At 46.6% G+C, this 22,135-nt stretch overlaps 1 pseudogene; it reads right to left on the bottom strand.

Moving 5' to 3' along the window:
- Positions 1-284: 284 nt before the first annotated feature.
- LOC123129460 (BTB/POZ and MATH domain-containing protein 1-like) lies at positions 285-9,045 on the bottom strand (annotated as a pseudogene).
- Between the last annotated feature and the right edge of the window lie 13,090 nt (positions 9,046-22,135).

Here is a 22,135-nt window from a genome sequence, read left to right as displayed (position 1 = left end):
GGTGGCACGCCCAAGCACGCTATCTTTGCATTCTTGTTTACACTGTTTTATAATGTGTGACAAAGCAAATAAAATAATTTAAATGTATTGCCTTGCATAAAAGTACATCAATCTCTCAAAGAAATCCGACGTCTCTGCCATGCACGGGACCTACTGTACATGGAGGGAAATCCGCATCAGAAGAGAAAAATACAACGGACGTAGGAGAAAGATGTAGAAAATTCAGTAATTAACAGGCAAAGTTTATCATACCAGCAAATACAATCGATCGCCCCTATTATAGGTTAATTTGCAAAAGCTTTTAATAATTCACACACAAGGCTTCTGTAATTCTCAGTTAACTGGATGAATCCTTTGGTCTTCATGATTTCTCTAAACCTATCATGGTTCCGTACCATGTACTTGATGCAGAAATCCTTCAGTTGCTGGCGGTTGTTTCTCTCAGCAAAATCCAGAGTAAAACCCACGGTGTTGACATCTAGCGTCTTGCTCAGCTTGTTGGCGCAAAGCAGCTTCAATCTTTCCATGGCGTACCGATCGGCCATGATGAGCAAATGTTGGGCCATGTTTGTAGCGTCTTCGGTGGTCTCCTCCATGAATGCTGGCAGTGAGTCCTTGTACATGTAATGTAGCAGGACCTCGAAAACTCTAGCGTCCATGTCCTTGATACGGATGCTGCTTCTCCTACTCTCCACCATGGAGCCACACAGTTGTGCACGAAATACTGGCGACTGCACGGCGAGGATGCAACCGTGCACCTTGAACCTCTTGAACAAACCGATCTTGACGGTCATGTCCGCTTTGAGGCCGTTCTCAAGAAGTCCACCAATTTTATTGATCATTTCCAAGGGTGACACGGCCACGACGTTGTCTTCTCTGTGGTCGTCGAAGCTCTCAGAGGTAATGACCTCGATAGTGCACTTGATCACTAGGCAGTCATCTTTGACGCATCCCGATGCAGCTAGACCGGCCTTGCATACTAACTTGATGTAACCCCATGACGATGATCCAGACTTGAAGTCGCGTGTCTCGCCGCCTCTTCTATCCCCCCCCCCCACCCCTTGCGTGTCAAGGGTGGACGTGTAACTGAGTCAAGTATAAAAAACTATGATACGAGGCACGAGTTGAGGGTGGACTTGCAATTGAGATGAAAAGCAAAACACACCCCTATTGCGAGTCGAGGGTGGACTTGCAACCGGGATAACAATAAACTATGGGCCTAGTTGCGAGTCGAGGGTGGACTTGCAATTGGGACAACGACAAACTGTGATCCTAGTTTTTTTTAGAACGAAGACGCTGGAAGCGTCCGGCTTTAAATTAATAAAGCCCACATCGAAACAGGCAGAGTGTCGAACACACGGTCATTACACTTCGGAGACAAAAGCCAGAGCTACGCAATGAACAAAAGACTGGCAAGGTTCTAAGCCTGGCAGCGATCGAGTTACAAGGCCGAAGCCCATGGCCTTGAGCGCGCAAGCTCGCCAACAAAATAAGTTGCCCACCCTTAGGTTGGCAACACCGGCTCCCTAGCCGAGACGTAGACCTGGTGAACACGGACTTGGACAAGCTTCATGAGATCAGCGTCCTTATGCTTCGCCAACGGACTCCATTGCTGCAAGAGGATAGAGCATTTGCAAATGATGTTAGCCGGGTGCGACGGGTACTGTCCTTCGATGGTAAATTTGTTACGGGTCAGCCACAAGGACCAAAGCATCACCCCTATACTAGTCCATAACACCCTCTTGCTCTGGCCCTGAACCGAGTCCAGGAGAGCCACGAGCTCGGACGAGGAGCGCGGGTCCCAAGAGACCCCAGTCGCCTCGTGCACTGTACGCCAAGCGAAACACGCAAGAGGGCAGAGGAAGAAAACGTGATTACCATTCTCTGGGTTCCCGCATAGCGCGCACGGCCCTGTTGTCGGGCCATTCCTTTTAGCAATGTTAACGGATGTAGGAAGACGGTCCCGGAGTAATTGCCAAACAAAAACTTTGATCTTCAGCGGAATGCGCGCTTGCCAGAGACCTTTGACCTCTCTCTATACCGACCCTTGGCACAGTTTGTGGTACAAAGACTTGACGGAGAACTTCCTGGACGCATTGAGGTGCCATGACACCCTATCGTGCTCCTATGTTAGCGACACGGGGGACACAAGGTCCAGCAGAGCCTCCCACTTTGTTGTTTCCTGCTCATTTAGGTTATGACAGAAGGCAATGGCCTGAAGATCTGCCAATGCCTCTGCCATCCTTTGGTTTGGCATCACCGCAAGAGCATAGAGCTTTGGGAACTCTTCCCAGAGCGGTCGAGAACCCACCCAGAAATCTAGCCAGAAACGGGTGGAGCGACCGTTGCGAAATGAGAACTTGGCTCCTTTCAAACGCGGATCTTATGGCTGTAGGTCTTGCCAGGAAGGGGAGCCCCTTATTTCCCCTTCAAAGAAATTCCCATTAGGGAAGTACTTAGCCCGTAAGATGTCAACCCATAGACCTGTCGCTCCTTGCGAGAGCTTCCAGATCCATTTACACATCAGCTCAATATTCTGCAGTCTGGTATTGATGATCCCTAATCCTCCCAAGGATTTGGGCCTACAAGCCGCTGCCCATTTTACCATATGGTATTTACACTTTAGGCCTGACCCTTCCCAAAAGAATCGGGCGTGCGGCGTGTCCAACTTGGCATGAACCCCTTCTGCCAAAAGGAACAGGCCCATAGCAAACATAGGAAGCGAGGAAAGGCTTGAGTTGGTGAGAACCAATCTTGCCGCTGAGGACATGAACTTGCCTCGCCAAGGACTCACCTTCTTCCCCGCCTTCCCAGTTAAGGGAGCCCGCTCGTCTATCGCCACTCTACGTGGCGCTAGAGGCAATCGCAGATATGTAAAGGGGAATTTTCCCACTTTACAATTGAGCAGGTCTGCGATGTGACGCCCCTCCTCGCTGTCTATCCCCATAGACAGTACTTCGCACTTGTGAAAATTAATTTTGAGACCGGACATCATTTCGAAACTTAGCAACAAAGCCTTCACCGTAGCGATGTTGTAATTGTCCAGCTGGAATAGTAGCAATGTATCGTCTGCGTACTGCAAGTGCGAGATCCCCCCTGGGATTAGGTGGCCGACCACTCCCTTGATCTGGCCTGCCGCGGTCGCCCTGCGCAACATGGCTGCGAGGGCGACGACCACAAAGTTGAACAGGAGCGGAGACATGGGGTCACCCTGACACAGTACCCGCTTGTTCCGGAAGAAGTTCCCTACTTCTCCGTTAACCAAAATAGCTGTCTGGCCACCCGTGACCAGCTCCATAATTCGATGCACCCACATAGCCGAGAAGCCTCGGCTTAGCAGGACCTGACGCAAAATATTCCAGTTCACGCGATCGTACGCTTTTTCAAAGTCTAATTTCAGGAGAATGGCCGGTTCCTTTGTGCGTTTTAGTTCGTGGATGATCTTCTGATGCGCAAGGGAGCCCTCCAAGATGTTACGGCCGCGAATGAATGCTGTTTGGGTACGACTAATGGTGCGATGCGCTATCAGGACCAGGCGAGAGGTGGTGGCTTTTGAATAGATCTTGAACGGGTCGTTGATGAGCGCTATCGGCCTAAATTGACGGATGTTATCTGCCCCTGCCACCTTTGGGATCAGCGAGAGGATCCCATAATTGAGCCTAGAGATATCTACCGTACCACGCATAAAGCCGTTACACACTGCGAACACTGGCCCCTGCAGGATCGACCAGAAATGTTTGAACATGACAACAGGCCAGCCGTCCGGGCCTGGAGCAGTGTCAGTCTTCATGCTCTTGAGATCCGCGTCGATTTCCTCGGGCAAAAAGGCGAGCCCCAGCTCCTCATTTTCCTGGTCAGTGACAAGCTGGGAGGGATCCCATATGTCAGCGCGCACCCCAGCACGCTGCTCTTCGCTCGTCCCAATTAGTTGGATGTAGAAATCGTAAACGTGGCGGGTGATGGCCTCTTGAGCCTGCAGCAAACCCTGATCGGATTGCAAGCGGATGATTGCACATCTACGCCGTCTCCCGTTTGCGTAGGTGTGGAAGTACTTAGTGTTAGCGTCCCCTTTAAGGATCCACTTTAGGCCACCCCGACACCTCCAGTACTCCTCTTCCGCTCGCAGCAAGGACTGAACCTGGTTCTCCAACACATAGCGTCGAGCCCACTCCTATTCAGAGAAAGGCCGCGCGTCCGCCTGTTGGTCGAGGCTCGCGATCTCTGCTAAAATGCCTCTCTTAGCGATCTGTCATGCCTTCCCAAGTTGGCTCCCCAGCCCTTGAGGCTGGCCCGAAGGTGGCTCCCTACCGTGATCTAGAAGTACATGGGGCCCCTCTGATGGCCCACCTGGCTAACACAGGCCGACCACTTCTCTCTAAAAATAGAATCGAAATCTGGATTTTCAAACCACACCGTTTCGAAGTAAAACCTAGGACTATGCCTAATCCTTTCCTCCCGTGAGGCCAGGATTAGTGGCACGTGATCCGACCCGATCCTGGTCTCAGCAACTAGCGAGAAGAGAGGGTATATCAGTTCCTATTCTGGGGAGATGAACACTCTGTTAAGCACCGAGCGCACCGGGTCCAATTGCTTGTTCGTCCAAGTGTAGCGTGCCCCAGATCTGGCTAACTCCCTAATAGCCGTCGAGGCAATCGCGTTGTTGAACATAGATACCCTGGTCCAATTAATGTTGCTGTTAAGATTAAAATCTCCCCCGGCCACAAGGGGAGTGAGCGTAGTGCTCACCGCAAACACCTTCGCTTGCAGTTCGGCTAGAAACTATGCCGAGCGCGCGTGATCCACTGGCCCATAGACCTGGATCACCACCAGCTCCCTCTGAAACTGACTGTGGCGAATGTGGCCGGCAAGGAAAAAGGTGCCCGCATCCCACGCTAACACCTCATAGACTGCTTGGTCAAAGCCCAGCAGCTTACCCCCTGAGTGCCCATTAGCAGCAAGGTGGTACCAGGAGAACCTCTCCAAGGGGTCGATCGACAACAACTCGTGATGCCAAAAGTCGGATTTATTGGTCTCTTGCAAGGCTACGATATCAATCCCTTCTTTCTGCATGTATTCTTTCAACTAGGATCGCCTACCGACATGGCCGAACCCACGTATATTCCAAAATATAGCCCACATCTAAATGATTCTGTTTCGGAGGCGGATGCCCCGTGAGGACATCGGTTTGGCCACGCGCCTCACCTTGACCCTGCAAGGCGAGGGGGGGGGGGGCAACCCCTGTTGCCAACACCACCTCATCGGGCCGAGTCGCTAGTGCCTGCGAGGCCTCTGCCTCCTGCCCTAGCTGATCAGTCTCAAAACAATGCCTTCAACAAGACCATTGCCAGGCACAACCAATTAAGGCCATACTTTGGAGTTTTCACCCTGATAGGTAAGACTTTGAACTGCACCAGTGCTGCCGCCTCCACTTATATACCGCTGCTACAAAATTAGAAACTCCAAGCAAGTTCCTCGTCACCACAAAGGATCCAATCATCATTACTAGTCTTCCGATCTCGGCTTTCATGACATTTTCCACCTCTGACTTCACCATGGAACTAAACATATCCCATGATGGCAACAAATAGCAGAGCTTTGCACCGCTCCCTCCTTAAAAGAGAACCAGTGGGCACGACCGAATCCCACCCGATCCAGCAATCTCCAGGCATAACGCGCCCATGGGAGTTCGCCGGCAGAGCCTTCCGGAACCCGACACTTCGACCAGATCAAGAAAGATAGGCGGCAGGACGATCTTCGTCTTGTCACTTGAGGAACCCTAGGACCGCCCCGTTAAATCAGGCCGAGCATGTAGCCCCCACGCCGCCGCGGCACCCCGGATCAGATCGGGGCGGTGCGCAGATCTAGCACCGCATCGGGAGCAGCAGGGGCGCCGAGAGAAGGGCGCCTTGCCTATAGCCAACAGCACGCCGCCGCGCATGGAGGAGAAGGACACGCAAACGCCATGGCTGGCCGCCGCCTCGGCCTTGAATCTGAGGGGAAAACGCCTCACCGCGAAGGAGAGCTCGCCCCGCCGCCGCCGTCCGTGGCACGGGCTTAGCCTCGTCACCTCCTCCGGCGATGGCGAGGGGGGATGGTGGGGAGGGGCTTGAGGTGGCCGGCGGCTGGGTCTCCCCCCGCATCGCCCGTAAAAAATAGGTTCATATACTCACACTTACGCAAACATGGAAGACAACGAGAAAAACGGCCACCAGTGCAACCTAAAAATCGGTCCGACAACACAAGCACCAGCACGACCGAAGGCACATGCATGTGAACAAAACAATTTTACATGAAGCATACATGTCCGATCGAGTGGTGAACAACTTAGGTGTAAAATCATCTAGATGAGAATTAACAAATCCACAAAATAACAATAACAATATTTAAAATAAAAGTAAAAAAATAAAAAAAAACAAGGAGAATTTAATGGGGTTGATCATCAACCTCTAGCCAGTTTAACACGACTCGTCTGGACTGATCACGCTTGTTTGCTCGGACTTCAAGCATGCATGCATGCATGTCATAGATTGCGTGACATCCCAACTCACGAAAGAAACGCCTCCCGGGTCGCACGCGCGTGCGGCTCCGGAGGCCCCCAAAACCCTAGACCAAGAGAGGCCCAGATCCCCCGCTTCGGCCGCTGCTGGAGGCGCACCCCCCGGCGGGCCCCTTTGCATGGAGTGGACGTCTGCGGGGTTGCCTTGGTGATGGGATAGCCGGCGGCGGGATCCACGGTGGGGGCAGCGGGATTCGCGGCGGCTGTCCCTGGCGCACGGCGGAGGCACGGCGGAAAGGTGGACTCAGGCCAGGTGCGTAGCAGAGTGGCGGCGGAGGATGGGGCACCGGCTCAGATGGGGGCGACGACGCGAGCCCCGGGCTATGGCGGCGGCGGTGCTGTGAGGCCCTGCCAGGAAGGAGTCCATGGCGGGCAGCGGGCTGCCTGCCGCCTCAGGGTGCTGGGCGCGCTGGGTTACCTAGGTTGCTCTCGGATGTGATGGCGCTGGAGTGGTGGAGGGAGGTGTTGGCCAGATCGCATTCCACCAGATTCAATCCGGCCTTGGGGCTGAGTTCGTTGCACGGCAGTCCCCTGGTGCGGGTGAAGGCCGTCGTGCTGGATGCAGCTCTTGCACGACATGGTTAGCTGCTACGGCTCCTCATCTGGGTGGTTTGTGGTTGTTGGGTCGTGTTCTCTTGGCAGTGCGGGTGTGGGTGGACCTCGGTTGCACGGCTTCGATGGCAAGTTGCTACGACGACGGCTGTGCGAGACTTCATGGTCGGTACTACCTATGCCTGGAGGTGTGGAGATGCGTGGCATTACGGATGAAAATCATGTCCGATTGTGGCCGGGCCGGCGGCGATGGCACCCGTGCCTGTCATTTCCCTCCTTGGAGGCGTCGCCGAGTGTGTCGCCATCTCCCTCGCTCGCTTGGTGTTGGCAATTGTCTCCGGGCGAAAGCCTTGATCCGGTGCTGGATCGGCACGATGGCGGCGTCATCAATGTCGTTCTGCTATTGGGTGCATCGTGCCAGGAGACATGGTTTGGTTGTCCCATGTTGCACTCCTCCCGTGTTCGCCGCTGCCCATCATCATTCACTAAGGCGCTATGTACGGTCTTCGCGGTGATTTCAAGACGGCGCCTTCCTCAGGTCAGATCGAGTCCTGCCATCCTCTTGCCATCTCCTTTAGGCATCAAGGGAGGATGGTGCGTCGACAAGAGATGCTTGGCGGAAGCTGCTGCTCTTCGGTGGTGATCGATGTCGGTCGAGACGCGGCAATGTTTTCGGTGTTGGACAGTCTCTTTTGCTTTGTAGTTATGTTGTCGTTGGTGGCTGTCTTTGGACTAGCCGGATGTGAAGTTGGTGCTACGCTTGTTATTCGCAGTAGGTGTTAGTTGTCTTGTAATTGTTATTCTCTTCTTTTATAAAACTATGGTACGCATTTTGCGTACTTTCGAAAAAAATAAATTGCGTGACGTGAGAGCTAATTAACATTATTTGAAATACTTCCTGGACGAACAACAAACAAGAAAAATAAGAATGCACTGAGATGAGAAAAGAGAACAAATCTTAAAGAGCTTTTATCCTATGATGATAGAGTTAGATGTGCGGTACTATTTTACATCTAGACCTGAAAAGCAAATTTGTAAAATAATTTAATTTAATAATGTAATGCCTCGCATAAAATTACATCAATCTCTCAAAGCAATCCGACTTCTCTGCCATGCACGTGACCTACTGTACATGGAGGGAAAACTCTAGCGTCCATGTCCTTGATGCGGATGCTGCTTCTCCTGCTCTCCAGCATGGAGCCGCACAGCTGCGCACGGAAGACTGGCGACTGCGCGGCGAGGATGCAACCGTGCACCTTGAACCTCTTGAACCAGCCGATCTTGACGGTCATGTCCGCTTTGAGGCCGTTCTCAAGAAGTCCGCCGATATTCTTGATCAGTTCGGAGGGCGGCACGGCCACGACGTCGTCTTCTCCATGGTCGTCGAAGCGCTCAGAGGTAATGACCTCGATGGTGCACTTGGTCACTAGGCAGTCGTCTTTGATGCATCCCGATGCAGCCAGATCGGCCCTGCTTACATACTTGATGTAACCCCATGCCGATGACGGTGCTCCGGACTTGAAGTCGCACGTCTCGCCGCCTCTTCTGTTCTTCTCCCCCTTTTCCGGCGACGTAGGGTCTTGGAGGGAGAACCAGAAGCTCGCTCGGACCTCGCCCTTTGCTATGTTCTCCAAGTAGAGGAAAACCGACGTATGCTCTCCGCCGGCTGTCGTATTGACGGCTTCCTTATTGCGTCGTCCTTCTGCTTCAGGCCGTAGGGGTAGTATCTGATAGCCCAGTCGTGGCCGCCGATGCGGAAGGTCTTGGACATGATGCATAGGTCGGTGCCTTTGACCAGGGAGTGCCCGGAGATCTTGAACAGGTGCACACCGGTGACGGACGACAAGCGGTTCGTCGAGGCGGTCACGTTTTCCATGGCCGCTGCCGCCGGGAGATTGCGCGAGCGTATGGAAAGACTATACGACCAACACCTAGGTTTTGACTTGTTACAAGGAAATTAGCTACTGTACGTTAGAAGTAATCTTGTCTGGTAGATTAATGAGTTTCAAGCTAAATTGATTAGTGCTATGAGGTGTCTTGGATGCACACGTGTGTAACAAAGTAGTAGGACTGGTCAAGTCACGTTAGGAGTTGGCAGTGGCGTAGCCACAGGGTGGCCAGGGTGGTCCATGGACCACCCTGGGATTTGGCCCACCATCAGCCCATGAGTAATATTTTTTAGCATTCAGAGAGAGAGAGAGAGAGAGAGAGAGAGAGAGAGAGAGAGAGAGAGAGAGAGAGAGAGAGAGAAAACATAGGCCAGCTACGGGAGCCACATTACCATTTCCAAGTACTTGCACAAGGCTAATCTGCCTGCTGATCGTTCTCAACTTCCGTTCCTGACTAAATATATGGAGATGCAACTTATTCTGAGCTTCGACGCTCCTGATTCCTCCTGAATGGCTACAGCTAGCTAGCAGAGACAACATGGCACGGGGCAACGCAGGCGGCCGGCAGCATGCTGCAGGTAGAGGGGTTGGTTTCCCGGTGTTGTGTGGCATCCGGCAGTAGAAGGCAGGGTGTCGGGGTGTGTGTCTGTGGGGGGGGGGGGGGGGGGGGGGGGGGGGGGCTTGAGCCGCTGAACAAGTGCACCGACCGACCGATGTCAACACATCTATTCTTTTTAAGTTCTCATCTCTTTCCAGGTATGTTCTCAATTTTTCCTTTCATGGTTTGAATAAGCTTAACTGAGAGTGCAAATCTCAACCTTTTTTTGCTTTCTGGGTTTGTCTATATTAATGCTTGAACTGGAAATTGATTATAATAGATTCACTCTGATTGAGAGTTTCACTGATTAAAAGATACTCCCTCCGTACGAAAAAGTTTGTCCCAAGTTTGTCCCTCAAATAGATGTATCTATCACTAACTTGTTGCTAGATACATCTATTTGAGGGACAAGTTTTTTTGGACGGAGCGAGTATTATAGAAATGTTGCAAAAAGAAGAGGGTTGGAGACATTGCATCCTTTTATTGATTTGTGCTTTTGATAAATTCTATATTCAAAAGATAGCATGTTGTGTTCTTGTCCAAAAAATTGTGTCAGTTGGACCACCCTGGATCGAAATCCTGGCTACGCCACTGGGAGTTGGTCCTAGCTATAGGTTAGTACATCGTGTGATTTGTTTAGGCTGAGTTCAATTGGAGTCCAAGTAGTACTAAGAACTAGTCTGTACACGGAGAGGTTTAGAGGTGGATTCCGTGTAGGTCTAGAAACTTTTGGGTCGGCTGGTTGAGTGTATTTATATACGCAGCATGCTGCAGGTTTTGTAACGTGGTGGAAAATTGAGAGAAAATAAAAAACAACTAAGGCACGACACGTGCCTTTGGTGAAAGATTTCGTGTGCGTGTTTGTATGATCGATCCGTGGGCGATTCCAACAAGCTAGATCTTTGGTGGATCATATATTCCCTCGGAGTAGTTACTGATCAATTCGTATTATCAATTTATGATGCGAGTACATCTTGATTTATTTTCGAAAAAAGGCCCCAATATGGCACGAACTTCAGATCTGTTAAAGCCCAGTTTGACTAAAAAAAGGCCTAGTTTCGGCCTTGACTAATAAAGCCTAGATTTTGCCATGCTCTGAAAAAATTGCAATGGTCCCAAACTAAAATGAAAATAAATATGTCGTGATAGATAGAGAATGAAAAACAAGGTAATACTAAAAATCCCAGTGGTTCAAACAAAAACTTGACATCGTCTTTATAAGCAAATTTTGCCATGGTCAAAAAGATATTTTTTCTTTTTGCAATGGCACAAAAGAAAAAGTTCATGGCAATTTGCATCTGTGCATGGTGGCAAAAGATGTGGATTAAAATTGTTATGGTATTTTTTACTATATACATGAAGAGACAAAAAAATGTGGATTAAAAATTTGCCATCATGTGAAACACAAACAAGTGCACCATATATTGTTTAATAGTAACTAGCAAATATGCCTGTGCGTTGCAACGGGAGACAAAAAATTATGGCTAACCAACTAAGTATGACTCAATATCCCGATATATGAGCGTACTCTATTTTAACACAGAGGCTACTCACCATGTTGCCATTCTCATCCTAGGCGATGATGGTCGCGATGTCCACGTGATCACAATGCATTCGCCGCGGTAAATCCCAAGGCTATGAGTTTGCCAGTGCATAACACACTTGTCATTATGTTGTGCAAGGGAATGTTTAAAACTTTAAAACATATCTCATTGACCACGAACTACTCCCAACGCCAAGGCATATAAAGACTTTCAGAAAACCAATAAAATCCTAGACATAAAATACTTTTGAATCAGTGAACAGTTTTTCGGATCGACGAACATTTTTGTTTGAAATTTTTAATTTTCTCAAAATCATGAACATTAGTTTTTTTACAAAAAATTAAATGTACAAACCGGTTTTGAATTCATTAACAGTTTTTGAACCAACAAACATTTTATGAATCGATGATTTTTTTTAAAAAATGGGGAACAAATTTTAGAAACAAATATTTATTTTTATTTTTGTGAACATTTTTTTGCGGGAATTTGTGAATATTTTCTAAATTGTCATGAGCATTTTCTTTCAGATTCCCAAATATGAACATGATTTATTTCCCGACCATCTTTTCCAAATTGTGATTTATCTATAATTTTGCGAACAGTTTTACAAAACCACCAACATTTTTTGAATCTGCAAAAATTTTATGATTTTCTAATTTTTTGAATTCACATATATTTTATGATTTCTTAAAATTGTTTTTTGAAAACTCGCAACTTTTAGAATATTAAAATCCCGAATTAATTTAAAGAAGAAAGAAAACATAATGAGAAAAGAAAATACAATAAAATAAACAGGGCAGTGAAGCCCCGCACATGGGCTGGCCCATGAACGCATACATGCGTAATAAAAGAGAGATATAAATTGTGGAGGCTGGGGATCAAACCGTGGCCTCGTCACTAGAGGAGAGATCCGCCAACCAGTCTGCTGCTCATCGTTTCGTGACTTCTACTCATCGCGCCTCTGTAAAATAACGAAGGACGCGGCGACTTTTGTTCCGAAAAATTGAATCGTTTTCTCACTTACGGGTGGCATTGGTGGGTAATTTTTAGCAACTTAGAGGGTAATTTTAATGACAGACGACCAGAAGCGATAGCCGCTTTATTAGTAGGTAAAGAAAAATGGAATCGTTTTCTCACTTACGGGTGGCATTGGTGGGTAATTTTTACCAACTTAGAGGATAATTTTAATGACGGACGACTAGAAGCGATAGCCGCTTTATTAGTAGGTAAAGATTGTCTTGTTTTGTAAAGTAAATTTACCATAGTCTATAAAAGCAAAAATTCCCATGAACGGTGGGAAGGCAAAATTTGCCTAGAGTATTTTTGCCATAGCAATATAAGAAAACTTGCCATGCTCCATACAAGTAAATTTACCATGAGCGATAAAAGTAAAAATGTCATGTATGTTAAATCAGAATTGCGATGGCAATAAAAGGTAAACTTGCCATGGCAATAAAAAAGGTAAATTTGCCATGGTCTAAATAAAATAGTAAAAATTGACACGGCAAAAACGAAAGTAAAATTTCCAAGGAATAAAAGAAAAAATGTCATGAAAATAAAAGTAAATTTACCATGCTAATTAAAATTGTCATGTTCTTAAAAAGGTAACATGTTTTGAAGATAAAAAGTTCATACATTTGTCATGTGACTATTCCAGAAATTTTTTAAATATTGCTATGATATATGAAACACAATTTTTTGAAAAACATTTCCATATGACCAATCCACAGAATTTTTTGCCACGTGGTATTTTAAATGCACTCAATGATTGTAGACTTTGTTTCTTGTTCATTTGACATGCTCAATGTACTCAAAGTAAAATTGCCATGGCAAATTTACCATGGTCCCATGAAAAGAAAAAAATGCCAAGAGCTATTAAATTGACATGTATAAAGTAAGTTTGCCATGGCAATATAGGTAATTTTTCCATGGTAATAAATGTAATTTTCCATGGCAAATGAGAAGTATATTTTGTCACGGCAAATAAAAAGTGAAGAATTTACCATGGCAATGTAGTTAAATTTTCCTTGTCAACAAAGCTAAGTTTTCCATTGCAAATATAAAAGTAAATTTTTTCATGCGCATAAAGTAAAAAACCGCCATGTCTTCCACACGCAAAAACAAATTTGCCATCCTAACATTTTTTTTTGCCATGAGAACATTACCAAAAAAAGTATAATATTCGACCATGTGACAAATGGTTGACAGTTCATGATTTTTCCATTGTGGGCATTATGATAAAGAATATAAAACTTGCCATGGCAAAAATGAAAGAAAGTGTGCCTACCAACACAACAACTGCCGCATGGTGTGCCCTCTGTTTTCATGTGTAACCACGATGGATTGATGCAAAAGTAAAAGGACAATAGACAACATAAGTTGAAAGAATTTGTTAGCAACCTAGCTGTTCTTCTCAGGATCTGTTTGCACTTGCTCACGAATTCGAGTCTTGAATAGCGATTGCAATATCTGGCACACGAATGGAGAGAGGAAATGAGGAATAGGAACAACAGGGAGTCGCCGCCGCCGGGTGCCGTGATCCACTGGATGACCTTCCTCTCCTGCGCGTGGGCATAAGTAGATGTCGCTTGCCGACTGGTTCGCACCCACTCCGGCCCACAGTTGTGTGGGTTGGGCTTCGTTTTTGTTGCGGGTCGAGCCCTGAGCGAGGTTGTGGTCTTGTTCTGAAGGGAGCCCATTACGTCAGAGGACCTGACATTCCCCCTCCCTGAGATGAGGCTTGCTTCCAAGCCTCTGCAGTAAGAAAGTGTGCTTGCAGCTCTGTCTTGTCTTCCCAAGTGTCGTTGATCTTGGCTCGATCAGACCAGCGCAAGAGTACTTGCTCGACCATGGCGTCGTGCCTGCGCCTCCAGCGCGTGTCGAGGATGGCTTGTGGTACTGTCGGCATGTCAGAAACGAAAGGGAGCAGAGGTTCGACCGACGTACCAGGGAGGACTGCGCAACGTAGCATGGAGACGTGGAATACAGGGTGAACAGTAGCTTGTGGTGGTAGCTCCATTTCGTATGCCACTTCATTGATCTTGCGGATGATGGGAATGGGCCCGTAGAACCAGAACGAGAGCTTGTGGCTGGCTCGTTTTGCCACTAATGTTTGAACATATGGGTGAAGCTTTAAGAACACTTTGTCGCCCACCTCAAAGTTGCATTCAGAAGGTTTTTGGTTGGCCTGCTGTTTCATGCGGTGCTGCGCACGGGATAGATGTTGCTGGTGCAGGTCCTGAATGACCGCGCGCTCATCCAACCAAGAGTGCAGGGACGGCACCAAACAAGCTGATGCAGTGGTTATCCCCCAATGATGAGGCTCGTGCCCAAACATGGCTTTGAAGAGGGGGCATTCCGATAGCAGAGTGAGGTGAAGAATTATACTAGAACTAGGCAAGCGGGAACCAATGACTCCATCGCTTTGAGAAAGCATGAGCAAAGCAGCGAAGGAAAGTTTCAAGACACTGGTTGACGCGTTCGAATGACCCGTCAATCTGGGAGTGATTTTGTTGTGGTCATGCACAGTTCGATGTCAGCATAGCGAAAGAGTTCTTGCCATAAGTGGCTAGTGAAAGTCGGGTCTCGAGTAGAGATAATGGCATGAGGGAAACCATGAATAGGATAGATGTGTTGCATGAATAGAAGAGCAACACGAGAAGTTGTGCAAGGGTGGACAAGAGGCAGAAAATTGGAAGCTTTCGTCATCCAATCGACCAAGACCCAAATGCAATTGTGTTGACCTGATTGGGGCAATCCGTCTATGAAGTCCATGGTGATCATATCCCACGAAGCCTGTGGCACCTGAAGAGGTTGGGGCAGCCCTGGGGACACCATACGTTCAATTTTGTCCTTTTGGCAAACTTGACACCATTTGACATAATATTCGATGTGCGTCTTCATATTGGGACAAATAAAAGCGGTCGAATGTGCTTGTAGGTCACCAGGAGCCCCGAGTGGCCCCCGACATGGCTGTCATGGAATGCTGTCAGGATCTTCTACTACAACTCTGTGCTGCCCCTAGCTATATGCGAACGTGGAAGCAAAGAATGCCATGGGCGAGGCTGAAATGCCCCTTCGGATCTGGTCTGATTGCTAGCTTGTCCAAAAGTTTCTACGCGTGCGGGTTGCAGTTGTAGCTTGTGGTCACGTCCTCAAGCCATGCTGATTGACAAGAGGAGACCCCAAGCATAGTTTCTGGTTTGGGCAGTCGAGAGAGAGCATCAGCGGACCTGTTTTCAGACCCTTTTGTTGTAGACGGTGCGGTACTATAACCCGAGAAACTTGGTGAAGGCCCGTCATTGCCAGGGGAGACCAGCCGCTGCTCCTGCAGATGTACCAAGCTGCACTGATCCGTTTTGATCACAAATTCAACTGATTGGGAGTATGGTAGCCATTGATCTACTGCTGCAATAATGGCAAGCTACTCTTTCTCGTAAGTGGACAACCCGTGGTATTTTGGGAAGACAACTTTAGTCATAAAGGCAATGGGGTGTCCATCTTGTTGCAGGATGGCTCCAATGCCCGCGTCACGCGCATTTGTCTTCACTGTGAATTGCTTCTGGAAGTTGGGCAGGGCCAGCACCAGAGCAGAGATCAAACCTTTCTTGAGCACCTGAAAGCACCATTCAGTGCTATCTGTACAGAAGAACGGAGAGCCCTTTTAAAGCAGGTTGAACAGAGGGAGAGCCAGGACTCTAAACTATCGAATGAACCGACGATAATAGCCGGCCAAGCCCAAAAATTGTCGAACCACCTTGAAATTTGCAGGTGTTGGTCACTCGCATACTACCTGGATCTTGGTTGGGTCCGTGGCAACCCATCCCGCGCTAATCACATGCCCGAGGTAAGATATGTGTTCTTGGCCAAAAGCACATTTGCTCATCTTCACCTTCCACTGGTCACGCCGGAATAGGCCAAACACTTGTCGTAGATGCTGAACATGATTGCTCAGAGTCTTACTAAAGACGAGGATGTCATCAAAGAACACTAACACGCAGACTCAGAGCAGCGGGTGTAGAGTGTCGGTCATGGCCCCATTGAAAGTGCTTGGGGAGCCGGCCAGGCCAAAAGAGACAACTCTGAATCCGAAATGCCCGGAGTGGATCTGGAAGGCTGTCTTCAACTCTCCCCCCTCTGCCATTCAAATTTGATGGTAACCCGCGCATAAATCCAACTTGGAGAACCAATGGGCGCCGTTCAGTTCCTCAAGTAGCTCTTCAATGTACTTGCCAACCACCGTCATTGTATTCAGGTGTCGGTACTCTATGCACAACCGCCATGTTCCATCCTTGCAGCAGCAACTCTTTGACCTGCCTTTTGATCTTTGACTTGTGCTCTGGTTTGTATCAATAGGCTCTCAAATTAACAGGTTGCGCCCCTACATGAGTGAAATACGGTGATCACACGCGCGTCGCGGAGGCAGACTATTTGGCTCTTCAAAAATGTCTTGGAATTAATCACCACTTGGATGTTGCCTGGAGTCGGGTTGAAAACCTCATCGGACTCGCAGATGTGACACATCTGCACCACCTGAGCCATGAACCCCTGCCGTTGCAAGAACTACAGCTGCAGACTATTAATCTCGGCACAGTCCGCGGTGCCATCCACTTGCCCCTAAAGATGCACACGCCCCGTGATGACCCACAAGTATAGGGGATCAATTGTAGCTCTTTTCGATAAGTAAGAGTGTCAAACCCAACGAGGAGCCGAAGGAAATGGCAAGTAGTTTTCAGTAAGGTAATGTCTACAAGTGCTGAAATTGTAAGTAGTGGAGTAGTTTGATAGCAAGATAATTCGTAACGAGCAAGTAACGATAATAGTAAAAAAAGTGCAGCAAGGTAGCCCAATCCTTTTGAGGCAAAGGACAGACCAAAACGGTCTCTTATGATAAGCAAAGCGTTCTTGAGGGTACACGGGAATTTCATCTAGTCACTTTCATCATGTTGGTTTGATTTGTGTTCGCTACTTTGATAATTTGATATGTGTGTGGACCGGTGCTTAGGTGCTGTTCTTACTTGAAAAAACCTCTACTTATGATTAACCCTCCCACAAGCATCCGCAACTATGAGAAAAGTATTAAGAATAAATTTTAACCATAGCATTAAACTTTTGGATCCAGTCGGACCCTTGCGAAATAGCGCATAAACTTGGGTTTAAGCTTCTGTCACTCTCGCAACCCACCATCTAACTGCTACTCCACAATGCATTCCCTTAGGCCCAAACATGGTGAAGTGTCATATAGACGACGTTCACATGACACCACTAAGGGAATAACAACATACATACTATCAAAATATCGAACACATATCAAGTTCACATGATTACTTGCAACATGATTTCTCCCGTGACCTCAAGAACAAAAGTAACTACTCAAATGATAAACATGCTCATGATCAGTGGAGTATTAAATAGCATGATGGATCTGAACATATAATCTTCCACCAAATAAACCATATAGTAATCAACTACAAGATGTAATTGTTGCGGAACGTAATATTTCAAAAAAATTCCTATGATCACGCAAGATCTATCTGGGAGATGCATAGCAACGAGACGGGAGAGTGTGTCCATGTACCCTTGTAGACCGAAAGCGGAAGCGTTTAGTAACGTGGTTGATGTCGTCGAACGTCTTCATGATCCAACCGACCCAAGTACCGAACGTACGGCACCTCCGTGTTCAGCACACGTTCAGCACGATGACGTCCCTCGAGCTCTTGATCCAGTTGAGGACGAGGGAGAGTTCCATCAGCACGACGGCATGGCGACGGTGATGATGAAGTTACCGGCGCAGGGCATCGCCTAAGCACTACGACGATATGACCGAGGTGTTAACTGTGGAGGGGGGCGCCCCACATGTCTAGGAACAATTGATGTGTGATCTAGGGGTGCCCTCCCCATGTATATAAAGGAGGGAGAGGGTGGTAGGTAGCCTAGGGCCCGCCCAAGTAGGATCCAATTCAGCCCCCCTTACCATATTTGGACAAGGGGGAAAGAAGGAGGGGGGAGGGGAAGGAAGTAGGGGTCCTACTTCATACTTTCCTTTTCCTCCTCTCCTTTCCCTTTCTCCCCACGTGGCTGGCTCTATAAGGGGTGCACCAGCCCCTTGTGGGCTGGTGTGTTCCCTTACTTGGCCCATCAAGCCCATATCTTTGCTGGGGGTTGCCCAGAACCCCTTCCGGTGACCCGGTATCACCTAGAACACTTCTGGTGTCCAAATACCATCGTCCTATATATGAATCTTTACCTCTCGACCAATTCGAGACTCCGCGTCATGTCCGTGATCTCATCCGGGACTCCGAACAAACTTCGGTCATCAAATCACATAACTCATAATACAAATCGTCATTGAACGTTAAGCGTGCGGACCCTACGGGTTCGAGAACTATGTAGGCATGTCCGAGACACATCTCCGGTCAATAACCAATAGCGGAACCTGGATGCTCATATTGGCTCCTACATATTCTATGAAGATCTTTATCGATCAAACCGCATAACAACATACGTTGTTCCCTTTGTCATTGGTATGTTACTTGCCCGAGATTCGATCGTCGGTATCATCATACCTAGTTCAATCTCGTTACCGGCAAGTCTCTTTACTCGTTCTGTAATGTATCATCTCATGACTAACTCATTAGTCACATTGCTTGCAAGGCTTATAGTGATGTGCATTACCGAGAGGGCCCAGAGATACCTCTCCGATACACGGAGTGACAAATCCTAATCTTGATCTATACCAACCCAACAAACACCTTCGGAGACATCTGTAGAGCATCTTTATAATCACCCAATTACGTTGTGATGTTTGATAGCACATAAGGTGTTCCTCCGGTATTCGGGAGTTGCATAATCTCATAGTTAGAGGAACATGTATAAGTCATGAAGAATGCAATAGCAATAAAACTCAACGATCATAATGCTAAGCCAACGGATGGGTCTTGTCCATCACATCATTCTCCTAATGATGTGATCCCATTCATCAAATGACAACACATGTCTATGGTCAGGAAACTTAACCATCTTTGATTAACGAGCTAGTCAAGTAGAGGCATACTAGGGACATTCTGTTTTGTCTATGTATTCACACATGTACTAAGTTTCCGGTTAATACAATTCTAGCATAAATAATAAACATTTATCATGATATAAGGAAATATAAATAACAACTTTATTATTGCATCTAGGGCATATTTCCTTCAGTCTCCCACTTGCACTAGAGTCAATAATGTAGTTCACATCGCCATGTGATTTTAACACCAATAGTTCACATCACCATGTGATTAGTTCACATCGCCATGTGACTAATACCCAAAGGGCTTTACTAGAGTCAATAATCTAGTTCACGTCTCTATGTGATTAATACCCAAAAGGTGTCATCATGTTTTGCTTGTGAGAGAAGCTTAGTCAATGGGTCTGTCACATTCAGAGCCGTGTGTATTTTGCAAATTTTCTATGTCTACAATGCTCTGCATGGAGCTACTCTAGCTAATTGCTCTCACTTTCAATATGTATCCAGATCGAGACTCAGAGTCATCCAGATTGGTGTAAAAGCTTGCATCGGTGTAACTCTTTACGACGAACTCTTTATCACCTCCATAACCGAGAAATATCTCCTTAGTCTTCTAAGGATAATTTTGACCACTGTCAAGTGATCCACTCCTGGATCAATATCGTACCCCCTTGCCAAACTCATGGCAAGGTACACAATAGGTTTGGTACACAGCATAGCATACTTTATAGAACCTATTGCTGAGGCATAGGGAATGACTATCATTCTCTTTCTATTTTCTGCCGTGGTCGTGTTTTGTGTCTTACTCAACTTTATACCTTGCAATACAGGCAAGAACTCCTTCTTTGACTGTTCTATTTTGAACTACTTCAAAAATCTTGTCAAGGTATGTACTCATTGAAAATTATTATCAAGCGTCTTGATCTATCTCTATAGATCTTGATGCCCAATATATACACAGCTTCACCGAGGTCTTTATTTGAAAAACTCCTTTCAAACACTCCTTTATGCTTTCCAGAAAATTCTACGTCATTTCCGATCAACAATATGTCATTCACATATACTTATCAGAAAGGCTGTAGTGCTCCCACTCACTTTCTTGTAAATACAGGCTTCACCGCAAGTCTGTATAAAACTATATGCTTTGATCAACTTATCAAAGCGTATATTCCAACTCCGAGATGCTTCCACTAGTCCATAGATGGATCGCTGGAGCTTGCACATTTTGTTAGCACCTTTAGGATTGACAAAACCTTTTGGTTGTATCATATACAACTCTTCTTTAATAAATCCATTAAGGAATGCAGTTTTGATATCCATTTGTCAGATTTCATAAAATGTGATAATTGCTAACATGATTCGGACAGGCTTTAAGCATCGATACGAATGAGAAAATCTCATCATAGTCAACATCTTGAATTTGTCAAAAACACTTTTCGACAAGTCGAGCTTTGTAGATAGTAACACTACTATTAGCGTGCGTCTTCCTCTTGAAGATCCATTTATTCTCAATGGCTTGCCGATCATCGGGCAAGTCCACCAAAGTCCACACAATTTGTTCTCATACATGAATTCTTTCTCAGATTTCATGGCCTCAAGACATCTGTCGGAATCTGGGCTCATCATCGCTTCCTCATAGTTTGTAGGTTCATCATGGTCTAGCAACATGACTTCCAGAACAGGATTACCGTACCACTCTGGTGCGGATCGTACTCTAGTTGACCTACAAGGTTTGGTAGTAACTTGATCTGAAGTTTCATGATCATCGTCATTAACTTCCTCACTAATTGGTGTAGGCATCACTGGAATTGATTTCAGTGATGAGCTACTTTCCAATTCGAGAGAAGGTACAATTACCTCATCAAGTTCTACTTTCCTCCCACTCACTTCTTTCGAGAGAAACTCCTTCTCTAGAAAGGATCCATTCTCAGCAACAAAGATCTTGCCTTCGGATCTGTGATAGAAGGTGTACCCAACAGTTTCTTTTGGGTATCCTATGAAGATGCACTTCTCCGATTTTGGTTTGAGCTTATCAGGCTGAAACTTTTTCACATAGGCATCGCAACCCCAAAGTTTAAGAAACGACAGCTTAGGTTTCTTGCTAAACCACAATTCATACGGTGTCGTCTCAACGGATTTTTAGAGGGTGCCCTATTTAACGTGAATGCAACTGTATCTAATGCATAACCCCAAAACGGTAGTGGTAAATAGGTAAGAGACATCATAGATCTCACCATATTTAATAAAGTAGGGTTAAGACGTTCGGACACACCATTAGACTGTGGTATTCCAGATGGCGTGAGTTGCGAAACTATTCCACATTGTTTCAAATGAAGGCCAAAGTCATAACTCAAATATTCGCCTCCGCGATCAGATTGTAGAAACTTTATTTTCTTGTTACGATGATTCTCAACTTCACTCTGAAATGCTTTGAACTTTTCAAATGTTTCAGACTTGTGTTTCATTAAGTAGATATGCCCATATCTGCTCAAATCATTTGTGAAGGTCAGAAAATAACGATACCCGCCGCGAGCCTCAACACTCATCGGACCGCATACATCGGTATGTATTATTTCCAATAAGTTAGTGGCTCGCTCCATTGTTTCGGAGAATGGAGTCTTAGTCATCTTGCCCATGAGTCATGGTTCGCAAGCATCAAGTGATTCATAATCAAGTGATTCCAAAAGCCCACCAGCATGGAGTTTCTTCATGCGCTTTACACCAATATGACCTAAACGGCAGTGCCACAAATAAGTTGCACTATCATTATTAATGTTGCATCTTTTGGCTTCAATATTATGAATATGTGTATCACTACAATCGAGATTAATAAACTATTCACCTTGGGTGTATGACCACAGAAGGTTTTATTCATGTAAATAGAATAACAATTATTCTTTGACTTAAATGAATAACCATATTGCAATAAACATGATCCAATCATATTATGCTCAACACAAACACCAAATAACATTTATTTTAGGTTCA

Source organism: Triticum aestivum, chromosome 6A (assembly GCF_018294505.1).
Source record: "Triticum aestivum cultivar Chinese Spring chromosome 6A, IWGSC CS RefSeq v2.1, whole genome shotgun sequence".
In the NCBI taxonomy this organism is placed as follows: domain Eukaryota; kingdom Viridiplantae; phylum Streptophyta; class Magnoliopsida; order Poales; family Poaceae; genus Triticum; species Triticum aestivum.
Note: the sequence above shows the minus strand (reverse complement) of the source record. Positions and strands in the feature narration are given on the sequence as shown.